Here is an 18513-nt window from a genome sequence, read left to right as displayed (position 1 = left end):
TAAGCACATTGTTATCTGCAGCTATGTTAAATGTCAATGGACTAACTGCTCCAATCAAAAGGCATAGGTGGCTGAGTGGACAAGAAAAACAGACCCATATATACACCATGTACAAGAGACACACTTCAGACCTAGAGACACTCATAAACGGGAAAGTGAAGGGATGGAAAATGATACTCCACACAAATGGCAATGAACAGAAAGCTGGGATAGCAATACTCAGATCAGACAAAATTGACTTTAAAACAAAAACTGTGACGAGACAAAGAAGGGTACTACATAATGATAAAGGGAACAATCCAACAAGAGGATACAACACTTATAAATATCTACGTACCCAACATAGGAGCACCTAAATATATAAAGCAATTATTAACAGATATAAAATGAGAAATAGACAGCAATACAATACTAGCAGGGGACTTTAATACTCCACTTACAAAAATGGATAGATCACCCAAACAGATGATCAATAAGGAAACATTGACTGTAAATGATACATTAGACCAGATGGACTTAGCAGTGTTATACAAAACAGTCCACCAAAAACTGCAAAATACACATTCTTTTCAAATGCTCAAGGAACATTATCCAGGATAGATACATATTAGGCCAGAAAGCAAGTCTCAATAATTTAAGAACATTGAAATAATAGCATGCTTTCTGATCACAATGATATTAAATTAGAAATCAACTATAGGAAGAAAATTGCAAAAGTCACAAATATATGATTAAACAAATGCTACTGAGCAACAATTGGGTTAATGAAGAAATTAAAGGAGAAATCAAAAAATACCTGGAGACCCGCGCCGCAGCGATCACAGACTCTAGGAGAGGGAGTGATGTTCTCTCCTACCGTTCCAGCGCCTCCGAGGCTGTGAACGTGTCCTTCTCGCTGTCCCGGGAGCTGCTCTCCTATCAGAAGCTCCCGGCTGACCAGATGCTGCCCGGAGTGGACATCCAGCAGAACGCGAGTGGGGAGAAGGCGATGGTGTTTACTCAGAATCTGCTCCTGGAGTACACCAACCACACCACTCACATGAGTCCCAGGCCTGCGCCACACCCTGAGGACAGTGGAATCGGGCTGGAGTCTTGTTCTGGTGGGATCACAGGAGGACAAACCCCAACAGGGCCCTCAGAAATAAGAGGAGCCCTGGCCCTTGCCCTGAGGGCCCAGTCTGCCCTGGAAGAGGCGTTGCCCTGAGGACACACATGGAGAAATTTGTGTCATCCTTCCTCAGTTGTCTCAGGACCTCAGAACCAGGTGAGGTATTGCAGGGTGGAAAATCAGGGAAGGCTTCCTGGAGGAGGCAGTATGTGAAGCCTGCACACTGTTTAATGAAGAGAGAAGGGAAACCACACTGAAAGTCAAACCAAGAGAATGGATTAATGGCTGGGGACAGTGAGCGCCTGGGGCAGCTGAGGGATGCCTCTAGGGCTCTAGTGAATTTCAGGCTTGTGTGGGGATTCAAGCACCAGGGCGAGCACCACAGGCCCAGTTCCGTGGACTGTGACAAAGTCATGGGGCTATGGTGTAGAGCTGAGCTGAAGAGGCCAAGGGAAAAGGCAAGACGGCCCAGAACCCACGAGGCGCAGACAGCTGGACAAGAGGTAGGAAGACTGGAGGGCGGCCCAACCAGGGAGCAGAGGCCACCGAGCTCGATCGCGGCATGGGTGATGGGGAGCAGATGGTGCCTTCCTGGCCCTTTCCCTGTGCAGAACCCCACCAGCAGCCTCAGGCTTTCGGTGCCAACCCTGGCCCCTTTCCACCCACCATGGAGCTGCCTGTGTGCTCCTGAGAAGCTTCAGTACTTGGGATTGGTAGGCTCCTTTGTCCCTGAGACCCTAGCTCAGGGCCCAGCCGGCCTGGGCAAGGTCGCCTGGTCCCCACCAAGCAAAAGGCTCTGCCCTCTAGGTGGTGCCCCTGCGGGCCATCGTGGCCGTGCCCGAGCTGCAGCTCTCCACCAGCTGGGTGGACTTTGGCACCTGCTTGGTGAACCAGAAGTGGGTCCGCGAGGTCTACCTAATGAACCTGAGTGGCTGCCGGAGCTACTGGACTGTGCTGACGGGTATGTCAGGCCCTCCTGGCTGCGCACTGCTCCCTGCACAGCTGGGCCAAGAGCCCCAGGACGGCACCTGGGTGCCCTGTCCCTGCAGGCTGGCTCCCCAGGGCTGGCACCACCTGGGAATCCCTGCAGAGGTGGCCAGTTCCCCAGTCCCTAGTGATCCCAGGGTTGCCCTGCCCTGTGGGGCTGGGCAAGGCCAGGGGTGCACACCTGAGATGTGAGGCAGTGCATGGAGCTGCCTGCGCTCATGTCTGTGCTTCCTTCCCCTCGGTGCAGGCCAACAGGAGCCAGACAAGGGCCCTGTGGCCTTCGGGGTCTCCCCAGGCAGTGGACTGCTGGAGGCACGACCAGTCAATGCGCCCCCATCCTCTGTCACCCTCCAGGTTTTCTTCACTGCCAGGTACAGTCCCCCCAACCCCCCAGCACTGCCCACAGGCCTGGAGCCCAGGGCCCCCTCCTAACCTTAGCCCTCGTCTCCCCCAGGAACAGTGAGCTGTATGAATCCATGCTGGTGGTAGAAGGTGTGTACCCTCCAAGGCCACGTCTCTACCAGCTCTGAGGCTCTGCCCCACATCCCAGCCCCAGGCTCCCAGCTGTAGAAATAAAATGGCACAGAGCTAAGGAACAGGTCTGCTGGGCAGGGGGCTGGACCATGCCACAGACTGGGGTGGTGGAGTGGACAGTGGGGAGTAGAGGAGCTAGTACATCTGACCTCCAACTGCTCTGAACAGCTCCTAGAATGGAGGGGCCCCCTTTCCAAAAGGGCAATTTAAGATCTAAAGGAGGAAAAGAAAAAAACTCCTAGAAAAATAGAAATAGTAAGGCACTTAATCTGATTAAGGCTATCTACAACAAATTTACAACAAACATCACACGTAATTTTGAAATGTTTGTTGAATGCTTTCTCTAAAATCGGTAGTAAGACAAGGATGCCAGCCCACACCACTTCTTTTCCATTTTGTACTGGAGGAACCAACTAGTCCAGGAAGACAAGAAAAAGAAATATAAGACATAAACATTAAAAAGGAAGAGAAAATTTATTTAACAAGGCCGTGGATATAAAATCAATATGCAACAGTCAATTGCACTTCTATATACCAGCAGCTAATGGAAAGTGAAATTAAAACACAAAAGCAAAAGATAACGTTTACAATAGCTTAAAAAATATCAAGTACCCAGGAATAAATAAAAACATACAAGGGCCGTATGGATAAAACCATAAAATTATAAAACATTACTGAAGACCTTTGAAGAAGATCTAAATAAATGGAGAGATGATCTAGCATGTTCTTGGATTGGAAGACTCAGTATTGTAAACGTTCCACAGATTCTCCACAGTCCCAGTCAAAACCCCAACAAGCGTTTTTCATTTTTGTTGTGGAACTTAATGAGCTGACGCCAAGATTTACATGGAAAGGCAGAAGGACGAGAAAAGAAAAACAACGTGGGAGAATGTGCTCTCCTGGATGCCAAGACTTTAAGACATCAGAATACCCAAGAAAATGTGATATGGACACAGAAATGACAGACAGGCCAATGAAACAGAAATGAGAACCCAGAATCAAACCCACATATTTGGTCGTTTGATTTATGATGTCACCGAGAACAGTGGGGGAAAGATCATCTTTTCAACAGGGATCCTGCAAAATTAGGCGTCCATTGTAAAAATAAATAAATAAATAAAGCTGTAAAAAATTTTTAAATAAAGTGAAATCACAAACCAAAGGGGGAGAAGATAGCTGCAACACATGTAACTCACAATGGACTCATCAAAAATGTGTAGAGTACCCGCAAATCTGCAAGAGCGAGAGCAGACAGCCCAATACAAAAATGGCAAAAAACTTGACTAGGTACTTCACAAAACAGGGAATCCAAGCGGCTGATAAATTTATGAAAAGGTACTCAACCTACTCAGGAATGAAAGAAATGTAAATTTAAACCTAAGAGATATCACTACATAACCACAAGATTGGGTAAAATAAAAAAAAAATTCTGAAAATATCAATTATTATCAAAGAGGTCTTCTACCTTGCTTTTAAAAAGTGTAAATTGAAACAACTACTTTGGATAATGGCTTGACTTACCTATTAAGGTCGAAGTATACTCTATGACAAGCAATCTTGCTCGCAAGTAAAGAGCCTAGAGCAACTGGTATTTCTGTGCTCCAGCATATAGTTACAAGAAGGTTCATAGAGGCTGTCTTAGTCTGTTGGGCTGCTATAAGAACACGCCATAGACTAGGTGGCTTATAAGCAACAGACATTTCTCAAGTTCTGGAGGCTGGGAAGTCCAAGATCATGGCGCCAGCAGATTCAGTGTCTGGTGAGAGCCATTTTCCAGGTTGCAGATGGCCACCTTCTCACTGTGTCCTCACATGAGGGAAGGGACAAGCTAGCTCCTGGGGGCCTCTTTTATAAGGCTATTAATCTCCCCGCCTCCTAATACCATCATCTTGGGCATTAGGTTTTTGACACATTATTTTGGGGGACACAAACATTCAGCCCATAGTAGAAGCATTATTCATCATAGCACATTTCCACCATTTGGAAACAACCAAAATGTTTATCACTACTAGAACGGATGGGTAAGTTGTGGTCAGTTCACACAATGGAACACTCTACAGCATAAAAACAATCACTGTGTATAAAAACATGGATGAATCTCTGAGTGAAAAAAGTCAAACACAAGAGTTGAAACTGTGCCTCCTCTTATAAGGTTCAAAACCCTGCAAAACTAACCTATGTTGTTAGAGGTGAGTAGTTGCCTTGGAGGAAGGTGAGGTGGTGACTGGGAGAGGCAGGAGGGAACTTGATGGTGCTTATAATTTTCCCCTTCTTGATATGAGTGATGAATACTGACTATGTGCTTGTGATGATTCATAAAACAGTACCTTAAGTGATTTACACACTTCTCTATATAATTGAAAAGTTTCCAAGATTGGAGTAGAAATAATTTCAGGCAAAATAGAATTTATGGCAAAAAGCATTAACAGAAACAGAGGGATGATATTTCATGATAAAAGAAACAACCCACAAAAAACTTCGCTAATTCACTCTTTGGCTCTTTCCATTCTAATTTCGCTTCCCTATTGTGTTTTTAATACTTCAGTTGCTGTATTGTTCATTTTAAGAGTTATGGGTGTCTTTTCCAAGTTCAAGTCTTGGAGTTATATTACTTCATCACTTTGAACGTTTTAAACAAATGTAAAGTCCTTTTCAGAGAGCTCTATCACCACTAGATGGTACTCTGATGGTAAATCCTCCAGTTTATTGCTTCTGCCTGTATGCCATTTTGTTTCCTCATGTGCTCAGTAATTTTTGCTTACAAGTCTATCTTCAGTGAGATTCGTCTTCCCTAGAAAGCCCTATGAGTTTTGGGCTGTTGCGGCAATATCTCTACAAACTTGTTTAGTGTTTGCTTCTGCCAGGCCCTTACAAGACTTTACAAGTTTTTAAAATCATTTCTGGGCTTGGGGCTTGCATCCACGGGGCTGGGTTTTCACCCGAGGTCCAGGGGCTGCACGCATTTCTGAGCTGCTTCACTCTCGCCTCATACAGCCCCTCACCATCGGCTTGACTCTTTGGTAAACTGTGAGCAGCATCTCATGTGGGAGTGGCAATGGAAGGGGTAACTTAGGATGAGAGACTGGGTCCCACATTTAGGTCAATTCCCGGGCAGCGGTAGAAACACACGAGCAGCTGAAAGATGCAGGTAAGATGAGAATTCCACATAAGCAGTAGTCAGTGACGAGGCCAACGAGAGCCCAGGATTCAGAGGCACCATAAGTTTGCAGGAGACCTCGCTGACATGTTTGGTACATATCATATCTATTGTATCATAAAGACATCAGATTTGTGAGAAAAGGAGTTTATTGACAATGTGTAACCTCACACAATTTTAGCATTTAATTTTTTAGTATTACACTAAACAAGTGTGTGATAAGAATGATGTGTGAAAACAATAAAAGGAATGTTCTAGTCCAATACTGTCTAATAAAAATATGATGTGAGCCACAAATGCAAGTCCTGTGTATAGTTTTATATTTTCTGCCAGTCACATTAAAAAAGTTTAAAAAAAAAAAAAAATACCTGGAGACAATTGAAAATAAAAATATGACATGCCAAAATTAATGAGACAGCAAAAGCCATTCTCAGAGGGAAGTTTATAGCAATACAGGCCTACCTCAACAAACAAGAAATATCTCAAATAAACAATCTAATAGTGCACCTAAAAGAACTGGAGAAAGACAACACACAAGTCCCAAAATCAGTAGAATGAAGGAAATAAAGATAATCAGAGGAGAAGTAAATGAAATGGAAACTAAAAAAAAAAAAAGGAAAAATGTAATGAAACAAAGAGGTCGCTATTTGAAAAGATAAACAAAATTGACAAAGCTTTAGCTACTCTCATGAAGAAAAAAAGAAGGCTCAAATAAATAAAATCAGAAATGAAAGAGGAGAAATTACAACAGACATCTCAGAAATACAAAAGATTATAAGAGAAAACTATGAAAAGCTATATGCCAACAAAATGGATAATCTAGAAGAAATGGATAAATTCTTAGAATCCCACAACTTTCTGAACTGAATCAAGAAGAAATAGACAATCTGAATAGCCCAATCACCAGTAAGGAGATTGAAACAGTAATCATAAACCTCCTAAAAAATCAAAGTCCAGGTCCAGACAGCTTCCCTCATGAATTCTACCAAACATTCAAAGCAGACGTAATACCTATCCTTCTCAAACTATTCCAGAAAATTGAAGAGGAAGAGAAGCCTCCTAACTCATTCTATTAAGTCAACATTACCCTGATACAAAAATAAGACAAGGACAACACACAAAAAGAAAATTACAGAGCAATATTACTGATGAACACTGATGCAAAAATCTTCAAGAAAATACTGGTAAATTGAATACAACAATATATTAAAAAGATGATACACCATGATCAAGTGAGGTTTATTGCAGGGATGGTCCAACATCCGCAAATCAATCAATGTGATACATCACATTAACAGAATGAAGAAGAAAAATCACATGATCATCTCAATAGATGCAGAGAAAGTGTATGATGAGATACAGCATCTATTTATGATAAAATCTCTGAATAAAATGAGTATAGAAGGGAAGTACCTCAACATAATAAAGGCCATATATGACAAACCACAGCTAATATCATTCAGAGAAAAACTGAAAGCTATCCCTCTCAAAACAGGAACCAGACAAGGATGCCCACTTTCACCACTCTTATTTAACATACTATTGGAAGACCTTCCCACAGTAATCAGGCAAGAAAAAGAAATAAAAGGGATCCAGACTGGAAAGGAAGAAGTGAACCTGTCACTATTTGCAGATGTCATTATTTTATATATAGAAAACTCTAAAGAATCCACCCAAAAACTATTAGAAATAATAAATGAATATGGTAACATTGCAGGATAAAGAATCAACATATAAAAATCAGCTGTGTTTCTCTACCCTAACAACATGGTAGCTGAAAGAGAAGGTAAGAATACAATCCCTTTTACAATTGTAACAAAAAGAATAAAATATCTAGGAATAAACTTAAGAGGTGAAAGATCTATCCACTGAAAACTCTAAAATATTGTTGAAAGAAATAGAAAACATAAAGGAATGGAAAGATGTTCCATGCTCTTGGATTAGAAAAATTAACATAGTTAAAATGTGCATACTTCCTAAAGCAATCTACAGATTCAATGCAATCCCTTTCAAAGTTCCAATGACATTTTTCACAGAAATAGAACAAAGAATCCTAAAATTTGTATGGAACAACAAAAGACCCCAATAGCCATAGGAGTCCTGAGAAAAAGGAACAAAGCTGGAAGTATCACACTTTCTTGACTTCAAAATATACCACAAAGGTACAGCCATCAAATCAGCATGGTACTGGCATAAAAACAGACACACAGATTAATGGAACAGAATCCAGATCCTAGTAATGAACCCACACATCTATGCACAGCTAATTTTCAACAAGATAGCCAAGAACATACAATGCAGAAAGGAAAGTTTCTTCAATAAATAGGCACTGGGAAAACTGGACAGCCACATGCAAAAGCAGGAAAGTAGAGCAATATCTTATACAATATACAAAAAATAACTCATAATGGATTAAATATTTGAATATAAAATCTGAAACCATGAAACTTCAAGAAGAAAACATAGGCAATACACTCTTTGACATTAGTCTTAGCTGCATACTTTCAAGTACCGTGTCTGATAAGGTAAGGGAAACAATAGAAAAAATAATCAAATGGGACTAAATCAAACTAAAAACCTTCTGCAGAGCAAAGGAAACCATCAACAAAACAAAAAGACAACCTAACAGCTGGGAGAAGATATTTGCAAACCATATATCTGATAAGGGGTAACATCCAAAATATATAAATAACTCACATCTCAACAGCAAAAATACTAACAACCCAATTAAAAATTAGGTCAAAGATCTGAACAGACATTTCTCCAAAGAAGACATACAGATAGCCAATAGGCACGTGAAAAGATGTTCCAAATCACTAATTATCAGGGAAATGCCCATCCAAACTACAATGAGATATCACCTCACACCAGTCAGAATGGCTATAATTAAAACACAGGTAATAAGAAGTGTTGGAGACGATGTGGAGAGAAAGGAACTCTCATACACTGCTGGTGGGGGGACAAACTGGTGCAACCAGTATGGAAAACAGTATGAAGATTCCTCAAAAAATTAAGAATAGATCTACTATACAATCCAGCTGTTTCACTGCTGTATATTTATCCAAAGAACATGAAAACATAAATGCATAAAGATACATGCACCCTTATGTTCACTGCAGCATTATTCACAATAGCCAAGACTTGGAAGCATCCTAGGTGCCCATCAAGGGGCAAATGGATAAAGAAGATGTGGTATATATATATATGTATACACCATGAATACAACTCAGCCATAAAACAGGATGAAATCTGGCAATTTGTGACAACATTGTTGGAACTTGAGGGTATTATGCTAAGCAAAATAAGTCAGAGGGAGAAGGTCAAATACCATACAGTCTCACTCATAAATGGAAGATCAGAACAACAACAAACAAACACATAGAGACAAAGATTGGATTGGTGGTTATCAGAGGGGAAGTGGGGAGGGAGGAGTATGCAAAGGGTGATTAGGTATGTGTGTGGTGATGGATTGTAATTAGTCTTTGGGTGTTGAACATGATTTAATCTACACAGAAATTGAAATACAACAATGTACACCCCCAAATTTAATAATGTTATAAACCTATGTTACTGGAATAAAAAAGAAAAGAATTTAAGGGAAAAATTATCCTATGATTTTGTCCCAGATGCCATTTCCACTAAAGAAAAAGAATATTTTAAAATAACTCATCTGTCTTATATGAGAAGTATTTGCAAAACCGTTTTGAAACCAAAGCAAAATGCAACCAAGAGACTTAAACACCTGGACTAAAATGAAAACTGAATTAGCATTAGTAATTATAAACTAATTCCTCACAAAGATAAAACATTCTGCTTCATCTCTCAAGATTTTCAGGTGTATACAAAAAACGAGAGCAATGAGGAGGCTATTTTCTTTTGATTTTTTTTTTAACAAAAACCCTTGTAGTTATAATGCTTAGGAAATTGGTACTGCCGTGTTTCTTACAAAACTCTATACAAAAATAAACAAATCAGAATAAAATATTTCATAAATGTTAATAAAAATGATAATCAGAATTAGAATTTCAGAATTTTTTATCTTTTAAGAATATATATAATATCTTAGTCATACCTTTTAATAATGTTTATCTATCTGTATGTTTATCAGTATTTCTCTGACCTGCTAATAATATTCTTGCATACAAAGTTTACATTATCCTCCTCTGACTGCCCACAGCACAGCTTACTTTGTGATGCAGTGTTAATAAACATGCTGGTTTTCCCCTATGATATATCTGTATCCAGTAAAAATAATTCAGAGGAATAAAGAACCTCACACAGGGGCTGACCTGATGGCAAAATCAACAACAACAACAAAAAAGAACCTCACGCAAAGGATTTTCAAAGACCAAGAGCTGGAATAAATGTACTTCTTGTGGGAACATTTTATTTTTTTGAAAGGAACATTTTTGTGTGCGTGTGTAAGGAAGATTTTCTCTGAGCTAACATCTGTTGCCAATCTTCCTCTTTTTGCTTGAGGAAGATTATCACTGAGCCAGCATCTGTGCCCATATTCCTCTATTTTATGTGAGATGCCACCATAGTGTGGCTTGACAAGCTGTGCTAGGTCCCCGCCCAGGATGTGAGCCTGTGAACCCCAGGCCACCAATGTGGAGTGCGGGAACTTAACCACTACGCCAGCGGGCCAGCCCTTGAAAGGAATGTTTTAGAATCCAGCTTATTGCTTGACCAATTCTTCCCCCATCTTCCTAAATAAATATTTTGGTAATAACTATTTGACTTCAGAAAAGCAAAAAGGAACATGACAATAATGCCACAAGCAATATAGACTTTTGGGGAAAAAACCATGGGATGGTAAACAGTAGAGTCAGATTTAGAGATTTGGCTGTTTGTTTGGAACAATTCACTAAAAGGAAGCTACTCATTGTTCTCCTATTTTCAAACCCAGAGTGAAAGAAGGTGGGTTATTAGCACCTCCAACTCAGCTCATTGCTGCTATTACCTGAAGGATCTAGAATGAGTTTGGAGATTCTCTGAGAAGAGAAAAAATCAGTGACAGACAAGCAAACAAAAACAGCTGACATAGTCTAATTTATAACAAGCTCATTAGGACAGGTGAAAATGTCAGGTTAAATGTAATGGATGTTGAAACAAAAAGCAGGACGTATCTCTAATTACCAATATCATAGCTAATAGCTGCAGGAATTCATGTTAAGTATGTAAATGAGCTAGATGAAAGTGAGAATCAAACAACTGAAAAATACTTCTCTTTTAAAACTTTAAATGATTTAAAAAATAAAGTAAGAAATTCTGCTATTCTCATTCTTGGTGGATGTGTGTGTTGAAGGTGTTGCACCTTCATATTGTGTATTTGTGAGAGGAGGGAGAAAGAGGAGTGAGAGTGGGTGTGGTCATATAAATTGACTAATTGCTTTTTATCTCACCAATTTTCTTAAGGAGTAAAACTTCATTATTAAAATATTCTCATAGCACGTAACTAGAGCCATGAAGAAAAATCAGGTAAAGTGCCAAATAAGAACCTGATGTGTTATCAGAGTTCTCTACTTTCCACTGAAGTACATAATGATACAGGCTAGAGACAAGCCGCCATACTGGATAGACTGATGATCTGACCCAAGAAATAAATTGGAATAGGTTCCAGCAATCCATCATCAGATGGTTCAATACAATTGCTTCTTCAGGCTGATTTCAGGCAGAATTTGATCTGGCTGGTTCGGAAAAAGTTATTAAATCTATTAAAAATTGTGAAATTTTGTTTCTTTTATCTCTTTTGTCCTGACTGACATCACCTGGGTAGCTAAGAAGAGGTATTTCTGAGCAGAGTATCATTTGTTCTCAATTGTTCTGCAACCTAAATACTTAAAAGCAATTTTTCCCCTTGGGAAAAATAAAAAGATTTTATCATCCAGCTCTAGCCAATTTTTTTCTACATTTTTCTCAAAGTACAATGTAATAAATATTTTTTTGGTAATACTTTTCAAGTTCCACATAAAGGGAAAGTAATCATGTCTAAATTCAGTCTCTCTTAACTGATCACCGAGAGACTAGAGGGAGCTAGAGCAGAGAGGGAAGGGCGACCCAGGTATGTGAAGTAGGTTTTCCCTTCAAAGGAATAAAACCCACTTTGTTGCTCCTAGAAAAGTGAATTTTCACCTGTGAAAGCAACAGATTCTATCTTTTTATAAATAAGCTTTCTAAATTAATTCACCTGTTTTCTGCTTCTGGGATGACCTTATTGAATCTTTGAATTTAAGCTCCAAGGAGTAATGAGTTACGAAACAATAGCATATTTTAAGTGTTATACATAAAAAGTATTTAACTTACGGAATAATATTTCAATAAGTTGGAAGTATTTCAGCATTGATCCAGCTCTATCTTCCCTTAAAGTACAAATTTATTTCACCTTCTAGGTTTTCATGCATGTTGCTAATTGAGGAAAGAAAATGGTTTTGACACATACAGAGTTATATTTACAATACATTGTCCGTCATCTTCAGAATATAGAAAATCAAAATGCCAATTCACTAAAAGGCCTATGATTCAGAATGTTGAGTTTTAATGCATTCAAATAGTTTCAGGTAAAACTTTATGATTAAAAATAATAAACATATGTTGCCCTCTCAATAATTCTAGAAACTTAATAGATATAGTAAATTATCTATAGGTGGTTATTAACGAAAGGTATCAATGTTTTTAACAAACAGGAAGGAATGACTGGCATTACATCACTTCAATATTTGACTTCCAGGTTTCTATTTCAAGTAGAATAAATGGACTACTTATTAAGGTCAATAATAAGCTATGGTTCTTGGCTCTTAGAGCATACCATGTCTCAGATGAGATAGTAACATAAATGAATAATTATAATAGATTCTGGTATGTGCTATATAGAAAGCATGTATGCAAAAGCTTTGTGTGTGCATGTGAATGAGGAGTGAATGAGAAGTACTGAGTACACCGAAATGCTTACTAAGGAGGTGTTTCTTGAAATGGGCTTGGAGGGAACGATGCTTGTCTATCCCTCTTCTTTGTCTAAGGCTCTCTTTATCATTCTGCTCCTACCCTACAGCCTATGTTTTAATTGTTTTCCTTAATGTGGCTTCTCAGATCCTCCAGAATGATCACAGATCATAGTTGAAACTTTATGTCACATCTGCACATACTACATTATATTGTAATTTGAGTTTTAATGTCACTCTGCCTCATCACATTGACTTCCCTGAAGACCATAAGAAGTAAGTTTTGTTAATTTATGTAGCAACAGCAAATGAAACAATGCCTGTGCTAAGATTATAAAGAATAGATGAATAATTAATGTATCATATTTTCCGAGATGGAGACTTGGGGCAAAGGGCATTCCTGAAAGCTGTAATAGCACCTACAAAATGCAATAAAGAACATAGCAAGAATAATTTTGTGACACTGGAATCTAGCATGGATGGAAGAGTCTTACCTTGTTCTGCTTCTTTATTTTCCAGAACATTTATCAGCTTCTAACATTCTATGTGATTTATGCATTTATTGTATTTATTTATTTTCTCACCCAACTAGAATAGAAAATCATCAAAGTAAGGATATAATTCTCTTTTATTTTTTGATGTTTCACCAGAGCCATGAATAACGCCAAAGATGATCTTAATTGGACAATATTAGGGTTGAAATTCAAACTCAGGTCTCAGCTGTTCATAAAGTAACTTTCCAAAACTAACATTCAAAATTAGACATAATAACTAATGATATTCTTTACAAATTGAGTATTGATGATTTACCATCTGCGAAATAACATAAGTAATAATAAGACATACAAAAGTGAACAAAGTAGAATCTATTCTCTTGAGTTAATCATGGTCTACGATGTAATTCAGATAGATACAGATCTAATTATAAGGTGGAGAGATGTTAGTTATGACAAAGATTAAAAAACATTCTATGGAAGCACAGGATTCAATCCTGTTTGGAAAGATTGAATAAGTTTTGTAGATGAGGTCTTATTTGAGCTGAACTTTTAAATATCTGCCTCCTTGAAAAGAAGAAAATAATAATAAACATAAAATCCGCACTCTCGAAGGTTAACACTGAAAGAATAATTTACACATGAAGAGAGAGAGTTAGGTGAAGATACGTTTGCAGCTCACATTTTTATCATCTGAGGTTCAACATTCAGTTATTTACTACCTGAGGACATTTATTCGTGTCTCAGGAGTGAAAAATGACAAGTACCCTATAGAAAGACAAATCATGAGGGACAGAGACTTGCCTAAAATTTTTAACTTCCCTAGCCTGTATGAATTTTCTCCCTTCAGTGACAACTTTGTAAGGCATTGCTTTTACTAATTTTTAAACGAAGACGCTAGTTTCTTTAGAGAAAGTAAACTTTGAAAAACAGAGACATGGCATGCATATTTCAGCCCCAAGAACGCCAGGCAAAAATGCACAACCATGGAAAGGAAATATTGACAAGTGGTGGATGATTCTGACATTAGAGTTTGGGATAAGTGTGATAGTGTGTAATAAGGTAGTCTGGAGAAGTAGACTAAGGTAGTGGTGTTTAGTCTCATATTGTATGTTGAATTTGATTAAACATGCAATGAGGAGTTAGGAAAATGTGCCAATCTGTTCTCAGTGTGAAGGATGTATTGGAGAGACCAGAAAATAGAAGCACAGAGCCTCAGGATAATGTTTTAGCAAGAAATTACTCCCCAAACTGTGGAAACAGAAAAGAAATCATGGGTATAAGAGTTCAGAGTAGGTTCTATAAAACTTAAAAACAATAAAGTCACAGAAGCACTGAAGAGTAGAAGGAGATGTATCTTGGCTTCGTTTACATTATATCTAGGAAACTCCAAAGAGGCAACATCAACCTAGAAAAGACGTCTGGGCAAAAATTCTATAAAGGAAATATCTCAAAGGTTGATATAATAATCAGATGAAATTCTACAGATCCAATTGAAATAACCAAATCCCAAGGTAGTGTGGACAATCAAACTCACAGACTCTGTGAATCTGACAATTTTCTTTGTATAATCCACCAAAAAGATTTACAGTTAAGGATGGCAAAACTAATTTGAAAAGAAAGAGGATATGAGGCCTAAAACCCTGAATATGTAAATCCACACATCTTAATAAAAATCTTAGTAGTGAAATAAGAATAAATAAAGTGATGGACTACAATAAGATAACTGACCACATGCAAATCTGTGTATCACGTTTGCTTGATATTTAACTTTGCTTATTTTTTGACATATAAATATTTCATGAGCAATTGTTTGTAAAATTTTATGAACACAGAGCTATCTATTTTTCTTCTTTTGCTTTTATAAATAGAAAAGCAAATCATCAACCTGAGGTGAAAATAATCATTCACAGATATTTTTCTTGTTATTTTATTTTAGATTTATGTATTTACCCTTTCTAACACAGCAGCAACCTATTTTGCAATATGTCGCTCTCTAAGAATCCAGCAATATATTTTCAAACTGCTTAGCTTTACCCTCAACATCATTTATTTAATATTATTTACTTCCCTCACTGAATTCAGGTGCATTTTTGTTTATAATGACTAATGATATAAACACTGCCCAAAGAATGTTATTTACTAATAAATTAAAAAAAGCATTCAAATAAATATTTTGAACATATAAGCGAGACTTTACAAGGAAAGAAATATGAAAGACTATCAATCTTTTAAGAGTGCCAAACTTTATTATACTAATAGAGAGTCTATTTACTTGTCCAGAAAGTGTTTATAGCCATTGAAATGCTTTGGATATTTAAGCCTTTTGGGGCATGCAGGAGAGGAGGATTGTTTATTTTTAATTGGAGAAAGGGGGTAATTTGGCCTGGGAAGGAGAAAACAAGTAGACAAGCTGAGGAGGATGGAGTTTAGAGAAAGGTATCTTATCTTTTTCTGAGCCTAGGTAAGTCTTCGGTCTGCTGTGGTTCTAGGAGAAAGTACTCCAAACAGATTTGGAAGTGCTCACAATAGACTTTGAGACAATGAACATAGCACAGCAGTTTTGAGATGCAAGTGACAGAGTGGGCGAAGGGACTGCTCTGACTTGCCTCTTAGAAAACTAGCAGCCTCCTGACAATTGGGAGATTTGGGCAAAGCCAAAGACTGCCCTCAGCAAGCCAATGCATTGCAGTTCTTACATTGGCCAGTGGCCAGTGCAGAGACTTTATACCAAACACCTCAGCAGGAGCGGGAGAAGGAAAGCAGGAATAAAGCGTTACTTAGTAGGCACATGTGAGGCAAGCCCTTGAGAACGTGAGCAAATAACTGAATGCACTTTCTCGGAAGCCAATTTTCTCCAGGGAAGGAAAAAAAAAAAAGATTGGGTAGTGGACCAAACCACCAAATTTGATCTATAAAATCAAATATTTTATTTTGTAGAAACAGGCTATTAGATCTTAGATGTCAAGGTTACACTTAAAATCAAAGAAATAAAAATGAAATAATGGGTAGTCATAATAGCCAATATGGTTTGAACTTCTATTTTGCTAGATATTCTTCTATACATTGTGTCCATACTCATTCTTGTCATATAGGAATCGGCATCTTAAAACAAGTGACCACAGAATCCACTGTAGGTTGCAGTGAACAAATTCTCATCAGTTATCCTTTAAATGCTTCTGGTAGTAACCCAAGTACATAGAAAAATTACGAATATAATAGAAAATTCATAAAGCAGTAAATAGACTAGTTGAATCCATCAAATGGTCGAGCCATGTAGGTTAATGATACTGATTCTAATTTGACCCGAAAATTAGGCAATGAGATGAGAATCTCAGGGATGTGGTTTTCCACTTTTTGAAGTTTTAGAATTTAACAGCATAGTAACTATATAAAAAGGCTTAGCTTGATAGATTTATAAGAAAAAAAATCCCTTTAAAATGGGATAGTTTCACAGAAAAACTGGAAGTTTCCAATAATGTTAAACTTGCACTTCCTCTATGATGGAGCAATTCCAGTGCTGGGTATCCACCCCAGATAAATAATCGCTTGTGTTTACACAAAATCCATACACAAAGACTTATAGTGGCTTTATGCATAATCATCCCACACTAGAAACAGCCCAATGGCCTTCAGTGGGTAAAGAGATAAAACTGTGGCACATCCCTTCAATGGAATATTAACAATAAAAAGGAAAGCTCTATGGATAAACACAACATGGATGAATCTAAAGGCATTATAGCTAAGGATATAAATCAGTCTCAAAAAATCACATACTGTATGATTTCTTTTATATGACTTTCTAGAAAAAGCAAAAGTATAAGAGACAGAAAAGTTTGGTGGTTTCTAGAGGTTAAGAGTAGAGGGATTTTGTGACTGAAAAAAGGCAGCCTAAGGGAATTTTGTGGGATCTGTAAATCACAGAAGAGTCAATTTTATTTTACATTAACTATAACTGAGTAAAATTTCTTTAAAGAACCAAAAAAAAATTTCACTGTTAAGATATGTCCCCAAATGTAATTATGTACTTGTGGGTGAACAAATTTTAAACCAGAAAAATTTTGAATTAAGTGAAGAGATATTTAAGGAAGACAAACACTTTAGTATTTTCCTGGAAAATAGAACTTATACATCTGAGATAAGTTAAGTACAAATAGTTACTTTAAGATAATCTGGCCTATAAATTTAATGTAGTGGCCTCATAGTTATAATTTAAAATATGTTGTTTAGCAATCCACTTGGGTTTTTTTAATTTTAATTTGAAATCTTACTAAGTTTATACACAGGTTTCTGTTTTTAATAACATGTTTTACAATATTAATAAATCTATTGTATTTTAATAATTACTTAAGTACCTAAAATATTGTGTTTATATCAATTAATTGAAGTATTTGAAGAAAACTCAAGTGGTATAAATTTAATTTAAAATGTTTGGCCTTAATTTAACTATGTATATTAATACTGCCAAGCATTATTCAAAGGCCATTTAAAAATATTTTTCAAATTTCTTAGGTTTGTCAATAGAATAATAGAAATCATAGGTGGAATATAAAAGCTGAAAGAAATTTAGAAAATTTGTATACTAATTCTAAAATCAAAATAACACCTGGATAACGATTTCTTCTCATAAACTTACCGTCAAGAACATCAAAGACCTGACACAAATAGGTACTATTATTTTCTTCATTTTGCAGATGAGGAAACAAGGCACAAAGAGGCAAATGTATTTGTCTCATGTCACACAGAAATACTATCCAATATTCCTGCTAAATCAAAGAAATAAGAGCTCTTGTTTAGTTCTGCTATAATCATAAATCATAAAATCCTGGAGGGCAATTGAACAACATAAATTTTTTTTTTTTAATGTTACTTCCAAGGTCAATTTTTCTGCTTGTTAATCTCCATCGTTCTCTTTTGTTTCCAGATTTTTTTCAAATGTTTCTTCCTTGGTGATAAGGGACTCTGTTGTTTGGGTCTATATACACAAATGGCATTTTTTTTTTCTTTTTTAAAGATTGGCACCTGGGCTAACAACTGTTGCCAATCTTTTTTTTTTTTTTTTCTGCTTTATCTCCCCAAACCCCCCTGTACACAGTTGTATATCTTAGTTGCTGGTCCTTCTAGTTGTGGGATGTGGGATACCGCCTCAACATGGCCTGATGAGCTGTCCCATGTCCACGCCCAGGATCTGAACCCTGGGCCACCGCAGCAGAGTGCACGAACTTAACCACTCAGCCACAGAGCCTGCCCCGAACAACATAAATTTTTTAAAATATGTCATTATATCTGATA

General features: G+C 37.6%; 1 long non-coding RNA gene across 1 annotated transcript; it reads left to right on the top strand.

Moving 5' to 3' along the window:
- The first annotated feature begins 1919 nt into the window (after positions 1-1919).
- Positions 1920-2434, top strand: LOC138920636 (uncharacterized). Its single transcript, XR_011432128.1, has 2 exons — positions 1920-2069; positions 2343-2434. It is a non-coding gene; the product is annotated as an uncharacterized lncRNA (long non-coding RNA).
- The last annotated feature ends 16079 nt before the right edge of the window (positions 2435-18513 follow it).

The sequence above is a fragment of the Equus caballus genome, chromosome 24 (assembly GCF_041296265.1).
Source record: "Equus caballus isolate H_3958 breed thoroughbred chromosome 24, TB-T2T, whole genome shotgun sequence".
Taxonomy (NCBI): Eukaryota; Metazoa; Chordata; class Mammalia; order Perissodactyla; family Equidae; genus Equus; species Equus caballus.
The sequence above is the reverse complement of the archived record's forward strand: the minus strand, read 5'-3'. Positions and strand labels throughout refer to the sequence as shown.